Genomic DNA, 16,574 nt, shown 5'->3' with positions numbered 1-16,574 from the left:
CTTAGAGCCCCATAGTTTCCATCACAGGATCTGCACTTAAATCTTTGGCAACTATTTGTGTCAAAGTGTATCAGATAAAACTAGTTTTCTCACGAACATCTAGACAAAGACCGTTACTTTTGGATTATGGTAAATGGCCTGTATTTATATAGCGCCTTACTAGTCCCTAAGGACCCCAAAGCGCTTTACACATCCAGTCATCCACCCATTCACACACTGGTGATGGCAAGCTACATTGTAGCCACAGCCACCCTGGGGCGCACTGACAGAGGAGAGGCTGCCGGACACTGGCGCCACCGGGCCCTCTGACCACCACCAGTAGGCAACGGGTGAAGTGTCTTGCCCAAGGACACAACGACCGAGACTGTCCAAGCCAGGGCTCGAACCGGCAACCTTCCGATTACAAGACGAACTCCCAACTCTTGAGCCACGATCGCCCCGGATTAATCGGATTAATGTGCTCTAGCTAAATAAAGGAAGTCAATATGGGTTTTTACACAACAGAGTCATGCCTTTGCATTTGTTTCATTGTCCCTGAGCAGCTTGCAGTCACTGACTCATCTATGAATTCTGTATCATACAAAATACACAGAGCACTTGATGTCTGAAAGTTGAAGTTGAAGCAAAGTCGAAGCAAAAGTGAGGCTTTTACTGAGATAATGATCCTAAACACACAAAAGCATCCATCAAAGGAAAAATAGAAAAGGTTAAAAAAAACAACAACAATTATGTTCTTTGTTCAATCTTGCTGAAATGAGCAATACTTTCAAAGAAACATCTTGCAACTGAAGGGATTTTGGAAGAGTAGTCAAAAATTTTAGAAAGCTGAATTAAGAGAATGGTAACCATATAAGAAGTTATTTGCACCAAAGGGGCCAATACGAGCTTCTGATGAGTTGTGCTTTTATGATTTTCTTGTGGAGTTAATTATTACAACAGCTAATTCCCCCTTTTGGATTTGCTGAAATACACCGATTTTATCTGTAAGTAATAGTTCAAAGAAAAACAAAAAAGATACCAGCAGCAGATTTGACAGCACAACTGGTTGGGACTCAGTGGCGCAGTGGTTTAGACTGTCGCCTCGGTCACTTGGATCTGCACAAATACATCTGCCAAGTACAACTTTTGAATTACATTAATGTTAGTAGACTGACAAAGAACAGAAGGAGATACCTTGATTAATTTGTGATTAATTTATGAGAAAAACTGACTTGGTCACAGCAACAACAACAGTAATTGTAACTGACATATGTTAACATACTCTACATATGGGATGACTCAAAATAGACTTATCAGGGCAGAAACACAAGAGTTCTTAGGGTGTCCTGTGGTCATTTTGGGTCGATCATTTGTTCAACTGGACTGGGACTAGGGAGTTTGAAGGTCAAGTAATCCCCTGAGCTTTTCTCAGCCATTCCTGAGTTGTGTGGATGGTAGAACAGCCCTGCTGGGGGAGGAAGCTCTCCCGTGTGGTGTGTGCTTGGTCACTGTTTATGAATATGGCACTTAATGCATGTCAAAGTAATATGCACATATATGCCAAGGCCCCAGCTGCACACTGTATTTTAAAGACATGATCAGTGTTCATCACGTCAGCTCTCAGTGTTTTAAAGCTGTGGAAGACTTGCGTCTAATACCACTACAACACAACACAATCATACGTGTGACACACACAAAAAAAGACTCCATATGCCTCGTACAAAAATATATGAATAAGCATTAGAATGAATGAAGTTTAATTTGATTTTGAAGGTATTAACTAAGGAGCTCTGTTTTTAATTCAAATTCCAAATTCCATTAGAATAGTATCTAAAGGAGGATCTGGGGTTTTTCCACTAATGTAGCATAATGGTGATAGTTCAGTGATGTCCGTGGCAGTCTCTTGCACTATTACACCTCCTGAGTGGGGAACGTAACTGTAGGATGTTACATGGTAAAAACATATGCGCATGTTTTAAGACTACATACACCTGTCATTTTTAAGAAAGCATAAAAAATTCCTATGAAACCTTTTTTCTCTCTAATGGATGCAAATTTAACCATTAGCTGGGGATAGTAGGTTAGGTTAGTGACTTATATCAGTGCTACATTTGACTGAGTTCTAAAATAAAGCGTTATAAACTATGCACTGAAGTTGTCACTGCTCACATAGTGATCTTAAAAAACTTAGCAGCCCAACAGATGGATGGACAGGTCAATAAATCGCACAGCTTGCGCAGACTGAGAATCATTTTCTGTTTCATATTAAAAGTTCATTTTTGTGTTGCCGCAATTGCCCTCGAACTTTATCCATGCTTATTATTATAACCATAATAAACATCAACAATAGCATCAACAAAATCAAAGGTATCAGAAGCACTAAGCTTCTGTAGCCTAGACAAAAGCACTCAATGTAAACCATCTATTCTCATTCTCCAAAACAAATATTAATTGGCATAGAATAGCAAAAAAATTTATTTGGTGACTATTTCCATTTCAAGACTGAAACACAAACCATTTTGCTAAATGCAATATTCCTCGCATAGGGGATGCCTTTGCAGGACTGACTCAAACTTTACTACAGTAGCCACTTTCCTCATCCTGAAGGAGTGTGTCGCTTAGTGCAAACATGTCACTCATTGGGTTTTTACCATTTTCTAAGAAACTATGAGACAGTGATAGAAAATATACAGTGGAAGGCTTTGGCATACACTCTTTATTAGCATCAATTAATGTCATTCGGGGATTTTGGTCTTTCCACTATGAACATTCCCATCAAGGAAAATGTGGAGCTGCACAAGCCTTGTTCAGAGAAGCTACAATCTTTAACCACAGAAACACAAATAAACAGAGATAACTCATCCATGTTCAAAGGTGAGATTGATATGGCTTCAGTCCAGCATAAGGTAGACAGAACAAACGTGCTGCCATTTACAGCGCTTGTGAATAAAACAGATTTGATAGATATATGAAACGGACGTGGTTATTTTTCCTGCTTGCGAAACGAATGATGAAAATTATGAATGAATCCCCCTGCAAAAAAAGATAGAAGGATAAAAACAAAAGTCATGAAAAAAAAAAACCATTTGTTGTTGTTTAGTTCTGTTACATGACTACCTTTAGTGTTTGTATTTCAAATAGTTGATTGACGGCAAATATTGAGGTTACACTAAAAATAAAATGCAGTCTGTGATAAAGCCCTGAACGATAGCTTAGCCTATTGAGTCAATCCACATAAATTTTGAGTGCATCCACATGTGGTTTTCAAGACTGCTGAAACCAAATGGATGCTGCTGTCCATGGGATAATCCTCAAGGATAAATGCTTATTATCTGTTTTTGATGAGAAGCTATAATGAAGCACACACCCGATGTGTTATTAGCATCCGGAGTTTAACATAACTCCCTCTTTTTTGTAGCACATGTCTTCAAAGCCCTTTGGTCTCACTTTTAACCATGACGTCATCCCCCTAAATATAGCTCCGCACTGGTAGCTAACAACAGAAAAGATTACAAGAGGAAATTTAGGAACATGCTGTGATTTGTCATACACAGGTGGGATGATGTCAGGAAAAAATGCTCACCACTCATTTCAGGTAAAATATATCACGTGACTCTTATGAAGGTGAGTAGACTATTAAATTATGAGTATATGATCACAGCAGAGTGTGTATTTTGACCTGTAGTTGATATGTATACAGTTTTTAAAATGCGATGAGATTTTTGGCTTGTGTTTTTTTAAAACAATGGACACATTCAGTGACAATCACATGACAAATTATGTTACACTCCACAGCATGAACACAATCACATTTTTTCATTGCCAGTTGTTACCCCTACCAATTTACTTTTCCATCGTGGTGATTTACTGTTTGAAACATTATTCTGATTCTCTGTGCACAAGAGGGGGGAAGCAATGTCAGCATACAGTTTGATACGGCTACAGTCCCAACAGCATCATACGACACTGAGCTAAGACATCAAATGGTTTTGTGGTGTGATTAAAAATAAGAAAAAGAACATGCCAATTTTCAGAGAAAATGATGCTTATATTTTTCAGACGTTCCCTTATTCTAATTTGGTGTGACGAGAACTCTGAGGCCATAAGTTATCAGTTAACTGGTTTGTTTGCCTAGATTTCAAATAGAGATATTTTCCCACAAATCTGTCTGATCATCACCACAGGTGTATTTGCTTTTGAGATTTTTCTGTGAGATTTCTGACACCGCCCAAATGGAAACTACTGGTAAGTGGAGTTCTGCTGTGGTCACAGCATTAGAAAATTGCAACAGCAACTTACTAGACTTGGTGTTATGTGTCAACATTTTTCCACCAAAGAAATAGTGTATTTTGCAGATTATTATGATAAATTATTTCATACAGGTTTGCTGTATGGAGGCAAAAGTACTGGAGATGGAAATTTCAAAATATGTTCAAATAAAAACCAAGATGTCTTTCTGACTAAACAGACACACACACACACACACGTATCCCACATGAAATTCCCTAACTTTCAGAGCCATGATCATTTACTGAACACGAAGAAATTATGACAATTTTGTACTAATATCAGGCTAAAGAAACAGCTGTAAGAAATTCAAATTTGCAATGCGCTGTGAAACTAATTGTTGTGCTACTTTAAGCTGTGTGAAAATCATATTTTCAGGTTTTTATCCTCACACACACACACTTACACCTGCTAAACAGCCATATTATTATTTTGACAGTTACAGCATATTTCTCAATCTTGAACTACCACTTCCTGTCTAAAAAGTTGTGGAACACCTGAATACACCATCTGTTATATAACAGAGATGAAAAAATAAAGCTTTCCATAGGTTCCCCATGGGGAAGAACTAATTTACCCAGAGGGCAAACACCAGTCATTACACATGATCAGACATGATTGTATTCTCCATAACATTTAACTTGATCTCATTTTTCAGTTTACAGTGGGAACATATAATAACTTATAATAACTTCAACAATAACAATGGATTTTCAGAAGCTGGATGACACTTTTTTGCCCCCCTCTTTACAGAGTTATCACAAAGGCAAGTAAATCTAACATGACGCCAAGGTTTTGCCTGAACTGTGTACGATATGATGACTCACAATGAGAGGTGACATAGCAGGTAAGAATTTACATCTTCTGGTGCCAAAAACATACAGTATGAGCCAGATACAGTGCAAGTTATAGACAGGATTAAAGCACACCCACGCTCACACCAACTCCAATATAGATTATGATAGAAAACAAAATAAAAGAAATTACAAACAAGCAAATGCTCATCATATACTTTGACATCCAACTGTGAAACCCATACCACAAATACCACTGAGTATCTAATCGGTTCTCTTGAAACCACGTGAACTCGACAATTACAACATCAGACTGACAGCTAAAACTTGCGCATGGGCTTCTTTCATACTATTGCACATATAGAGGTGATATAGCTAAAAAGCACGACGGACCCGTGTGACAGATTAAACAGAAAAAAAGCAAAAACTAAAACACGAAAAACCACTAACTCACTAATACACAAAGTACAATGCAGATGTATAGTGCAAATTTACATTGTGCTACTTCCAGCTTCTCAATAAATCACAAGATCACGGCAATTATTTTCCATTTGACTTAAAGCTCCATGATAACTTTAACATATAAATGATAGAAATCTAGAAGCACGAGACCCTACACAAACACAACTCTTGCTCACATGCACCGAGCTGTCATTACGAGCCTTACGCAAAACACAATTTGAAGGGTGATTTGTGTTTGACGTCATCCTCAAACACATTTCAGCCCGTGCAATTACCTGTCTCAAGATGGAGAAGAGAGAGAGAGAAGGTGAGGGAGGACAGAGGAAAGGGGGAGGAAGGAAGGTCGATCGGTCGGTCCCTCTTTCAGTCGATCCTCGGTGCATACATCCAAATCGTAGGTCACCTTTTCTCACCGGCGCCCAGCTGAAGGCTCCAGCAGCAGCAGTCAAGTCCACCTGAGCTCCTAAGTCACCCCGTTTCCATCTTCACTCATGTTGTCATTGTTCTCTCCTGCAAGACAAATGGACAAAGCGCACATGGTGAGACTTAATCGTCTAAAAGTTCGCAGGCCTAAAGGGACAGACGGAAGACATAATGTGAACGGGGGATTTGGGGACGGGGGGAGGGAGGGGGGGGCAACTTATCATCAGACGCACCACCACAAACCATTGAGAAAACCGCTTTTACGCGCTGAAATGACGCGAATCCTCGCAGTAAATATTCAGTAATTAAGCCACCTTTGAAAGGTGCCAAGATAAGTTTTCATTCACATCCCCACCCAGAAAGCAGGAGACAAGCCAGTGCCCCGTATTCTTGTAGACAGGTGTGGCTTTTTATCATTATGGCTATTAAGGCAGAAAAACGGAAGGCGAGTCCGAGGGTCAGAGGTCACGCTTTTTTGTTTTACGTAATCTCTGTGGTCGTTTCAATACGTGTTTATGCTTTCTTACACTTTATTGCCAGTTCATTAATCCCTGCTCTATGTTTTACACTCTTTAGATAATTTGGATTATCTAAAGAGTGCCTCGTTGAGATCTATGCGTTGCTCAAGAGTTGGGTCAAACGTCACTCTCGAAATTAGAAACATGTTCTGGGAAATGTATTTTTACACGGTGGGTTATCTAGTACGTCACGAACTTTTTTTCCTCCCCCCCACCCCCATCTCAGTTCATTTTTCTGGGAACTCTGCGTTTTTAGCCAAAAGACACGGGGCCGCAACTGAGCGCTTTGTGATTAAGTCGTTTTTGTTCCCTGAACTACACTTTTTTCCTCGTTTTTTGAAACTATATTTTCCTGTCAGCGTGAGTGGGACTCAGCACATTTAGCCAACCGTTTTTTCCATCCTAGGGTTACACTTGCTGCTCTGTGGATCTGTACTGCAAATACGCGGAAATGTTTATTTATTAGGATCATTAGTACACTTGATTTTGATCATTCACACTTTTCATTCCCTTTACCTGTGATGGGACAGCAGAGAGGAAACAGGGCACAAAGTCGCGTGTGTTTTTTCTTCTCCGCCCTAAAATGAATTGAATCTCCTTTCGTTCTTTTTACTGTGTCTTCTGAAAGAGCTGGTGCTCATGTCTTGCTTTTATTTTCATCGGCATGACTACTTTTGCTGCAGAAACCACTTACTGCATTCACACGAAGCTTCATGAGCCATAGTTTCGTGCTACTGAAGTTGGTAGTATAATGACCCAATCGCTAAGCTGACGAGACTAAAGTTGATCTTTTTCATCTTTTTTATTTTTTATTTTGTAATCTGTTGGTTCGTACTGGAAGGACGTGTTCGTGGCCGGCTCTCTGTGTGCTCTTTGTGGGGAACGTTGACAGGGGAACAGTGGTGGGCGATGCTTGAGGTGGATTAACTACTATTCACAAAACTGTGAGGGAGACACGTGCATTTTCAGTGTGTGTGTGTGTGTGTGTGTGTGTGTGTGTGTGTTAAAGAGGAGGCTGTTTGAATGTTCACGGACGCTACACACACAGAGTAACTACGTGTATGAGACAGGGATGCAGCTGTTCCTTATTCCTCTCCATCTGCCAGTTTGGATGGTCTTGTTGGGGAATCCCTTGCATATGCACTTTGCTTACAGGTGTGTGTGTGTGTGTGTGTGTGTGTGTGTGTGTGTGTGTGTGTGTTTGAATGTTTCCCACAGTTTCTTTTTTGAAGGGAGTTAGGGGTTCAGTGACGTCCAAGCACCACACCCTCCAGAACACACACACACACACACACACACACACACACACACACACACACACCTCCACGTGCAACTTGCAAGGGTCTCCCCATGTTTACACTCTGCACTGCTGGGCCTGCTGTCACTTGTTCAGCGTGGTCGACGGGGTTGGGTTTGGGTGTGTTTGGCTGAAATAATGACTTGATGTTACACTGCTCGAAGTTTGGGGTCCGCCGAAATGTTTGTTACCAAAACTGTATTATTTATTTTGTTTTATGAGCACAAAGGCACGCAAGAGTTTGAAGAAAACTTGGGTGCGACGTGGCTGCAGAGCTTCGACACAATTTCTAACAAAGAAGAAAACTGTTGACTACGAAAAAAGGACACACTTAGGGCTGAAAAAACAAACATAACAAAAACCCCACAGCCGTGGCAATGATAAAAACGATAAGAGTAAATAAAGACAAATATGAACCAAAAGGAAAATCTGAGTAGAAAAAATAAAAGAAGTCCCTTAAAAGGAAAGATTGTAAAATTCCAGAGTGCTGTCTTCTGATGTCGGTGTCTCGGCGCGGCGATTGCGCCCTCCGCAAATGCTTTTTGGGGTAAGGGCTTCCCAGATTAATAGTTATGAACAGCAAGCCCAGACCGCAAAAAGATTCGTGAAGGACATTATCTGCTGCTGCTACTGCTGCTGCCGTCCTACGGAGACTCCGTGACACCTCTGCTCTCTGCTTCCGTGAATTTATCTCCCATCCCGACTCGGTTGATTATATCTCCAGCCTTCGGAAACCCGAGGCGAGTGTATCCTTCCAACATGCACGCGCACACACACACACACACACACACACACACACACACACACACACACACACACATTAGGAAGAGAAAGGATGGAAGGAAGAAAGACAGTGGAAAGAGGGGGGTCTCCGGATGCCAAGGCGGTTGCTGCAACTGAGAGCTGTCCAAGGTCCTTTCGCTCTGATTCCCCACTCCTCCAATTTAAATCCTCCTCTATCTCCCTTCTCGTCTCTCAACCAATCCTTTCTCCTCTCCCCTTCCCCTCTTACTCTGTTTCTTTCATATTTTCTCCTATTTGCTATAATTATTTTTTATCCAAACGCTCGGATGTGCAAAGCCCGTGTGATCCACGGGAGCTGTGCATCGATGCGTTTTGTTGTCAGTGTGCTCTGTATTATATTCCCTGGTCCGTGGTGTGTCTCCCTATAGTGAAGCGCTGGCGCTCTGCAGCCGCTCCAGAGCGCTTGGTGAGGAGGGAGCAAGGCTGTAAACTGCTGGCAATAAATAGAGAGCAGGGAGGGATCTTATTGGAGCAAACTAAACCTCGTCATCAGCCAATCGGCTTCTCGCTCATATAGGGACCCCCCTTTTTGAAAAAAAAAAAAAAAAAAAAAGAAAGGAAAAAAAAGATGGCTAACCAAATTGTGGTCTATGGCAGAGTTTATACTTTGGATATATGCATTTATATTAGGATCTACGACTCTGATGCGACTATGTCAGTGTTAGCAGTTTCTATTTTTCAGCCTTTTTGCGTTTGCAGAGCCTCTAACGAGACTGCGAAAACAACCGTCGCTCCACGCGTTTTATAGTGTGATAAATAACAAACGTATCAAACGCTGACGATAATAATAAACATGACACGTGACAACAGAAATTAGCTATTTTCACCTCATCAGAAGTAAAGGCATCCTGGACTTTCCTTACGCGCCAGCTACAAGCTGTATACAAAATAATGAGGGAATGCACACAAACGAAAATATGGTACAAAAACAAAGCTAACAATAATAGCAACCGGACTTTGGACAAGTGCGAACAAGCTTTGTACAGCCCTCTACATCGCGTCACATCTTAGCAAGTAGCATCTGAGGCGACTCATGGTCACCTACAGAGTTCACCGGAGGGTACCACTGCAAAAACCGACACGGGGGTCTCCGTGTAACAAATTCAGTCCCTACGATCCTTCAGTCATTTACAGGTGGGAAGCGAACATGACATTAACCATATGGCATGCGATTCACTGCAGTAGTTCACAGCTCACACAGCAACAAATGTTTAACTTAACAAAAACAACAACACGTTGCTGAGCATGGCGTCAGGAGTCAAAGAGTTAATCACGACCGTAAACCACTCGTCCTCACACATACAAAAAGTTGAAAGAATCTTTAATGATCTTCGTTTTAGAGGAAGGACAAATAAAATGAAAAGAACAACTTACCTCTTTTCTCTGGAAAAGTTCCATGTTTAATTTGTTTTTTCTAAGTTGCAGCTTTCAGTGCACCCCCTTCCCACCCCCCTTTCTACATAACCCCCTCAACTCCATGCACCTGGAAGTTACTGTATACCCCCCTCATATTTTCACCGCCCCACTATCACTGATGACACTGGTCTGCATTCAACTTGGCTCCCAGCATCCCAGCAAGCACACACTAATCACACGCTTATGGAGAAAGGAGGTATTTGGAATGTCGGGGGGGGGGGCAATGGTTAGTGCAAATCCAACCCCAGACTCCTATCCTCTTCCCTCTCGCCATGCGCCCTCTACCCCACCCCTACCCCCACCCTCCCCTCCTCCCGGTGTAGATATTTTTTTATTGGGTGGTCTTTTCATTTGCAACCCAGTCAGTCACGATTCTCCCCCACCGTCTGCACTGCACAGTGACTGCCTCTCTTGACGCAGCCAACGCGCACATTACTCACTTTAGCAGTCACGACTCGGGAATCCGTGTTTTTTTCACCGAAATTACACTCTTGGCGTTGAATTATTGAGCAAAATATGGTCCCTCGAGTGCGTATTTGCGGGTTTTGCCCGAAGAAGAACGACAGAATTGATGAGAATTTCTTTTTGGGGGGTTTGGAGAGGTGGAGCAGTGTATCGCAGGTGAACGGGATTTTTGTATGACAAATACCGGTGGCTGGTTGATTTTTATCTGTTTTGTTATTTTTTTGTTTGTTTGCTCGTTTTAATCCACTGTAGCTCTTTAGCCAGAATGCAAATGTACTGAGGAAATTGGCCAAAGTCGTGCACAGACTCGGGGTGAGCGCGCTCGTCGAGTCCCCAGTCGGGCTGCAGAGCTGTGCAGACGCCTGTAGCCTTGTTGTGATCTTTCCGTTCGCTAATTTAACACAGCTACCTTAAACAAAACGGGCTGATTCCTTCACAATTTGTCGTGGAGTAGATGGCTCTGATAGAAGCCCTCGCCGGGATGAAAAGTTATCGTGGGAAGAGCTCTCAAAAAGAAAGAAAGAAAAAAAAACCCACAGAAAACCCTCAGCTATTTCGCAACTGCTCTTAAGAGCACTGCAAACTCTTTCAGTTCAAACCGCTGGATTGGTAGGGATGCGAGATGCGAGAATATATCCTTTATGATTTTGACTGGCACGCCAGGAAATCACGAGGCTGACGCCAGCAGGAGAAGAGCTGATCCAAGTCAGTCCGGCTGTACCTCTTTCTCTCCTTCTCTCTGCCCATGGCATCCGTCGAGCCAGTTCAAACTATACAGGCGGGAGGAACTGTATTAGAAACATCTTTCTTTTGGGGGGGGGGGGGGGGGGGGGTGGCGGCTGCGAGTGTCCCTCATTAGTAGATTTGGGCAACTTAGATAAGGTGGGGTGCTTCAATACTCTTTCCAGGACAGATGATTCGCTCAGTATACGAGCTCCTGGTTTCCAAACAGGAGTAAACAAAGCTTCTGGCTGCCGGGATCAACACCAACAAGCCCCCTTAACACACACACGCATCCATACAAACGCACATACAGTGAAGCACACCAGCAACAGCCCACTACTGCCACTTGGTGTGGTTTCAGCACCATTGCTGCTGGACAGCTCCCGGGTTTCCCCATGCGGTGTGCCTGGTCTCTGCTGCAGCAACAGCTCCTTCACATCACTCCCTCCTCTTCCTCTTCCAGCGTCGCTTTTCTGTCAGTAAGATTCCTCTTTTAAAAAAAAAGGGGGGGGGGGGGGGGAGAAGACGGGGGGAAAGGCGTCCTTAAGCGCTCATCAGAGAAGGGTTCCCCTCGCTTTCGCGGTTAAGCATAGAGATGGGAGGGAATAAAATAAATATGTGATAGAGACTCAACAGCGCCAATAGACAAAGGGAGTTTTTGCACTAGCTTATTTACTAAAAGGGGTGATTCCTACTCTGCAGGAAGGGTTGCTTCGGCTCTACAATCAAACATGGCTAGTAAAGCATGCCAGCAAAATCCATGCGTAGGACCGTAAGTTAAGGGGTTGTTTTTTTGTAAGTTTTATTTTTTATTTTTTGTGCATGAGCCAAAGTGTAAGGCAAAATTGGAGGAATAGAAACCGCACAGACACTCGGCAGCATGCACAAGCAATTACCACACAACAAAAAGTACACGGAATTAAATAAGTGTGTGTGCAAACGTCTCACTCACCAGTTTGCAGTCACGTCCTTGTTCGACACTGCAGAAAGAGAAAGACAAGAATTGAGATTTTAGTAAAGGGAGGGGAAAAAAGAAGAAGCCGCAACAAGAGTCTGGTAGAAATGCAACAGATTAAGTCCTCCATTTGTTGTTATGTAGGCTTACAGTGGCACGTCCAAGTTTGCTCAGGATCGCCTCCTTTTTATACAAGTGATACCCGTCTGTCTATTTCTGGCGCACGATCAAAACTATGATGCTATTTTTAGGTCACAGTACAAGGAAGGAGAAGAAAAAAAAACACCCACAAAAAAGGCACTGCTTGGGATCTTTACGTGAAGAGCATGTAATGGAAATTAATTTTGCTTCTCCAACTCTGCAAAGATCCCCGAGTCCCCTCCGTTGCATCATTGCAGTGATTTTTTTTTCCTTTCCCCCCCCCCCCCCCTCTCAACCCAGCGTGCCTTCAACAGCACCACCACGTCCGTCTCTTCCTTAAAACACGCCACTTTCAGCACCTAACAACTGAAATCTGGAACTCGTCGACGCTGCCATTACCATCGACAATATTTGATGTCTTGTCGCCCTCTTCAGAATCTTCTCGTCCCAGTGTCACTTCAGCAGCTGAAACTCATGAACGCTAAATAGGTCCAAATGCTGATCAGCACGGACTGCCCGGCGGTCCCTGAAGGATTTTATTTTTTCTTTTAGTCGACATACGACATAGCACTCTTATATTTAATAATTAAGCTTTGCTGACGAGAAGACGAAAAATAATAAATAAAAAGCCTTTTTTTTCTTTTCTTTTTTCTAAGGGCTGCGTCAGTTACTAGGCATTGACGTCACGTTCAGATTCTCTCACTTTACAGCCCGGAGAGTCTGATTAAAGGCTGCCTTTCTGTCATCAGCTCTCTTCGAAAATTTGCCATGTGGAAGGAAAAAATATGAGTGATAAAACACGAGGATATACTGGTGGGTAATATGGTATGGACTCGTGGAAACTGCAGCTTTAGAGTAGGTTATCTCTTGGTGAAAACCCTCCTCTAAGCATCTGGCTTTCCAGCCACCCTCCTCCCACCCATGTCTCCCCCCCCCCCCCCCCCTCCCCACACACCAAGTGTCGGTGCTGTTTTGGTCTTGGAGAATTTATATCCCAGCATCCAGTGCATTTGGCGGGCAAAACACCCGTATCTCTACAGCAAAGGAGAGGAAAACACAACCTTAATCTCCTGTTTTCCACCGGTCGTGCCCACGCACCAGACCCCGCTCGCCCACGGAACAAACCCCCGGGAGCGCACACTTGTCGGTGCAAAGGTGTACAAACAAACCTCCCTCCACAGTATGCTCAATCTCTCTCCCAGCCCTCTTCTGTATCTATAACATCTTTACTGTAAGACCCTCTTTACGCGCACCAGGCCGTCCATCTGCACTCATGCCGCGTGGACATTCACGAGACTTTATCCGATGGGGCGGGCTGGCCTATGGTGGATGGTGCTAGGGTTTTAGAAATGAAGGCAGTGAGTACCAACTGAGTGGCAGCTACCTAGAAAAGTCGGCTCTGAAAGAGAAAAGGGCTGCGCCCGTCGCATCGGTTTGTGCTATTTTTATCCCTGCCTGTAGGCCAACTGTATGTCCGTGACTGCTGGCGAATGCATGTATAGGGACACGCTCAGAGAAGGGATTTAGGATATCCTGAATACCGAGATGACAAAAATGCACCCCGAGTAATCAAAAAATGAAAAAAGGAGTTTTATTCTTTGCGTATTTTGTAGTCTCTTTGGCTCTTATCACAAATGTATGAGTATAAAACATGACACAGCAAGTAAATATCTGATTTAGCTCACACAAAACAAACATTGGCTACACTACATGCAAGCACGTATGAGCACATACAGTGGTCTACAATCATTCAATCAAGGAATAAGCAGTGTCAGTGGGAGATGAAGCCAAGGTTTGCCAGCGCAGTGCACGGTGATCACCGCGTGGTGTCGACAAACCCAACCAGAGAACCTCCTTTAATTTTAACCCAAACTTTGTCTACCCCCTCCACCCTTCCAAAAAAAAAAATTAAAAAAAAAAATAAAACATTAAAAAAAAAAACCGGCACTCCTGACTCCAGCGAAAACCAAGACACAACACACTTTTTGTCCGAGTTCACATCACAACGAGAAGGTACTGCTCATCCTTCTGTTCCTTTCACTATCACAACTACTCCGACACAGGCAGGAGGCGTGCCTTCTGCAAAAACCACACAAAGATCTTTGTACACCAAGTCTGTCAAATGGATTTCTCAATTTTACCGGCCACACCTGCACAAAGTACAAAAGATTCACTTTTAAACGACCTTTAAGGCAAAAGAACAGTACTGTGCAGCGGCTTTAGCCACTCGAGGCGATTAGCTGCTTCTAAGCAGTTTTCGTTGAGTCATTTCCTCCCCCCCGCATGCCAACGAGTTCAACCATAAAGTCAAGGATATAAAGAACTATCTACGGCAACCAGAAGAAATAAAAGTCCTGGCACCGATGGTGTGGCATCCAGAGAACTGTGATCTATGACAGTCTGAAACCACAGAGTAACTGTGGCAAGTTTTTGTCAAGGATATTCAAAATGTGTACACAAATGAACGTAGGTGAAGTGGTGCTGACTTGAAGCCAAATGTTACACAAAATACTTACTGATTCAGTTTCCGATTACCGCTTTTTGTACGAGGTAAACTTATCATCAACCTGTAACAACCTCTCCGCATTGGCACAACTTTAAAATATTCGTTTTCACAGCATCAAAGAAGTAATAACAAACTATAGAAAATAAAACAGCCTTATGCGTTTATTTTCACGTCATTAAACATTTTGGACCACAGTTTCTAATTTACCTTAGGATGTGAGTGCGTAAACGAACAGGGAGCTCTCCGTGGTGCTGAACAGCTCAGTCGCTGTTTGAGCCATGTGAGGGCAGCTCAACCTGCCTGTTCTGCTGAATCTTCTAACTTCCCTCCCAGACTTGAGTTTTATAACGACGCCACCTTATGTTGCTCCGGCGAATGCAAGTAGCATTTTGAGACTCACGGGACTAACAAATGCGGTTATATCGCGGCCATGAAAGAAAACAAGACAGCATGTACCTCCGAGGCAGCTGGCGACACGTGTGGGCTGACGCAAGTCCGCTGCAGAAAGTTGTTTACAAGTGGAGGACTAAGGACGCATAACCTATAAGCATGCAGTTCTACTTCTTTGTCACGACGGGGGAGAACGCCGTTGTTGAGGCCGTAAAAGAAAAATCCATAAATATATACAGATTATGTAAACACAGCCTTGGGGGAAAAAGTGTTTTTTCCCAAAGTTTCCCTCTCTGTCTATCTCTTAGTAGTTACTAGGCATCTCAGTAGATCAGGCAGCCTGAAGCAGAGGATCCCCAACACGTGAATACTCCTACGCATTACCGCAGCCCGCTCTCTTTGAGTGTTTGCAAAATCCCATCTGCTGCCAGTATGCACACACAGACACAACCAAAAAAAACAAAAAAAAAAACGTCTCACTGCTATTTTTAATACCCTATTCTGAACGTTCCCAAAGTTATCAGTGCGCAGACACCAAACGGCATCCCCTGCAATGACCCTTAAAAAAAGTCGCGCTGAGTATCCCCTTTGCAGGGAATAAAGACAAGTGGTGAGGTTAAGCTTTAGCAGGCAAACATTCACGACTACAAGCAGCATGTAAACGGATAGGCAACAATGAATACGTCCTCTTAAATGATCTGCATAACATTGCGGTCTTTTTTTTTTGAGTCCCAGTGAAGGCGAACCTCACTTTGGATGGCGTTCCCTGCCACTACAGAACGTCTCGTGAGAATGCTGTTACCTTTGTCTTCAGATCAACCGGTTATGATGGGGGTGACTAAGTCCCAAAATATCCAAGCACGGTCAGGCTAAAAACTTCCCTAACTAGCTGCCCACGAATTGGGTTTCGCGCAACAAATAACAGAAAAAACTTACCTGCAATATTTCTTGCTTTCTGTGTCTTTATAAACTCTGTTTGAATACATGATTTGAGCAGAAAGGGGGACAGGGCAGCCTACAGTCTCTCCTCCTTCGCCAGGATGGAGAAAGTCAGTCCGTTGCGCGTCCTCTCCCTGTTGTTGTCGGAGGGTAAAATATTTGGTGTTTGCATTCAAGATTCAAGGACCCTGCTCAAAAGAACGGTGGGTTTGGATGGATGGTCTCGGGGAGGGGTGAGGGGTTTGGAAATGTAAAGGTGGCGGTGGTAGCCGGACAGGAGGGGAAGAGCACAGAGTTACAAATGTGCGCCTGATTATAGAAATAGCCCGCCAAATCAGGGGGACTTCACGCATTCGGGGAGGCGCGCCACACGATTCACCTCACGCCAAATACTCTTTTTTTTTTCTTACTGTCTATGCGTAGGCGTGCGTTGGTCTGCGTGTGTGAATTACTTCCAGACAGGGACGGAAAGCAT

The 16,574-nt window shown here is 43.2% G+C and overlaps 1 long non-coding RNA gene across 10 annotated transcripts in view; it reads right to left on the bottom strand.

Moving 5' to 3' along the window:
- Positions 1-16,327, bottom strand: part of LOC309711658 — a 58,563-nt gene extending 42,236 nt beyond the window's left edge. For 3 of the 10 annotated variants that reach the window (XR_014278057.1, XR_014278058.1, XR_014278059.1), the window contains exons 1-4: positions 12,274-12,356; positions 12,121-12,148; positions 11,533-11,658; positions 5,798-6,032 (exon numbers count right to left, since the gene is read on the bottom strand). This is a non-coding gene — a long non-coding RNA (uncharacterized lncRNA). Of the gene's footprint in view, positions 1-5,797; positions 6,033-11,475; positions 11,659-12,120; positions 12,149-12,273; positions 12,357-12,663; positions 12,779-14,977; positions 15,173-16,096 lie in introns of those variants that run through there. The other 7 variants (XR_014278051.1, XR_014278053.1, XR_014278054.1 and 4 more) reach the window with 7 other exon arrangements.
- Positions 16,328-16,574: the final 247 nt, after the last annotated feature.

The sequence above is a fragment of the Aulonocara stuartgranti genome (genome assembly GCF_965226115.1).
Source record: "Aulonocara stuartgranti genome assembly, chromosome: 7".
Lineage (NCBI taxonomy): Eukaryota > Metazoa > Chordata > Actinopteri > Cichliformes > Cichlidae > Aulonocara > Aulonocara stuartgranti.
Note: the sequence above shows the minus strand (reverse complement) of the source record. Positions and strands in the feature narration are given on the sequence as shown.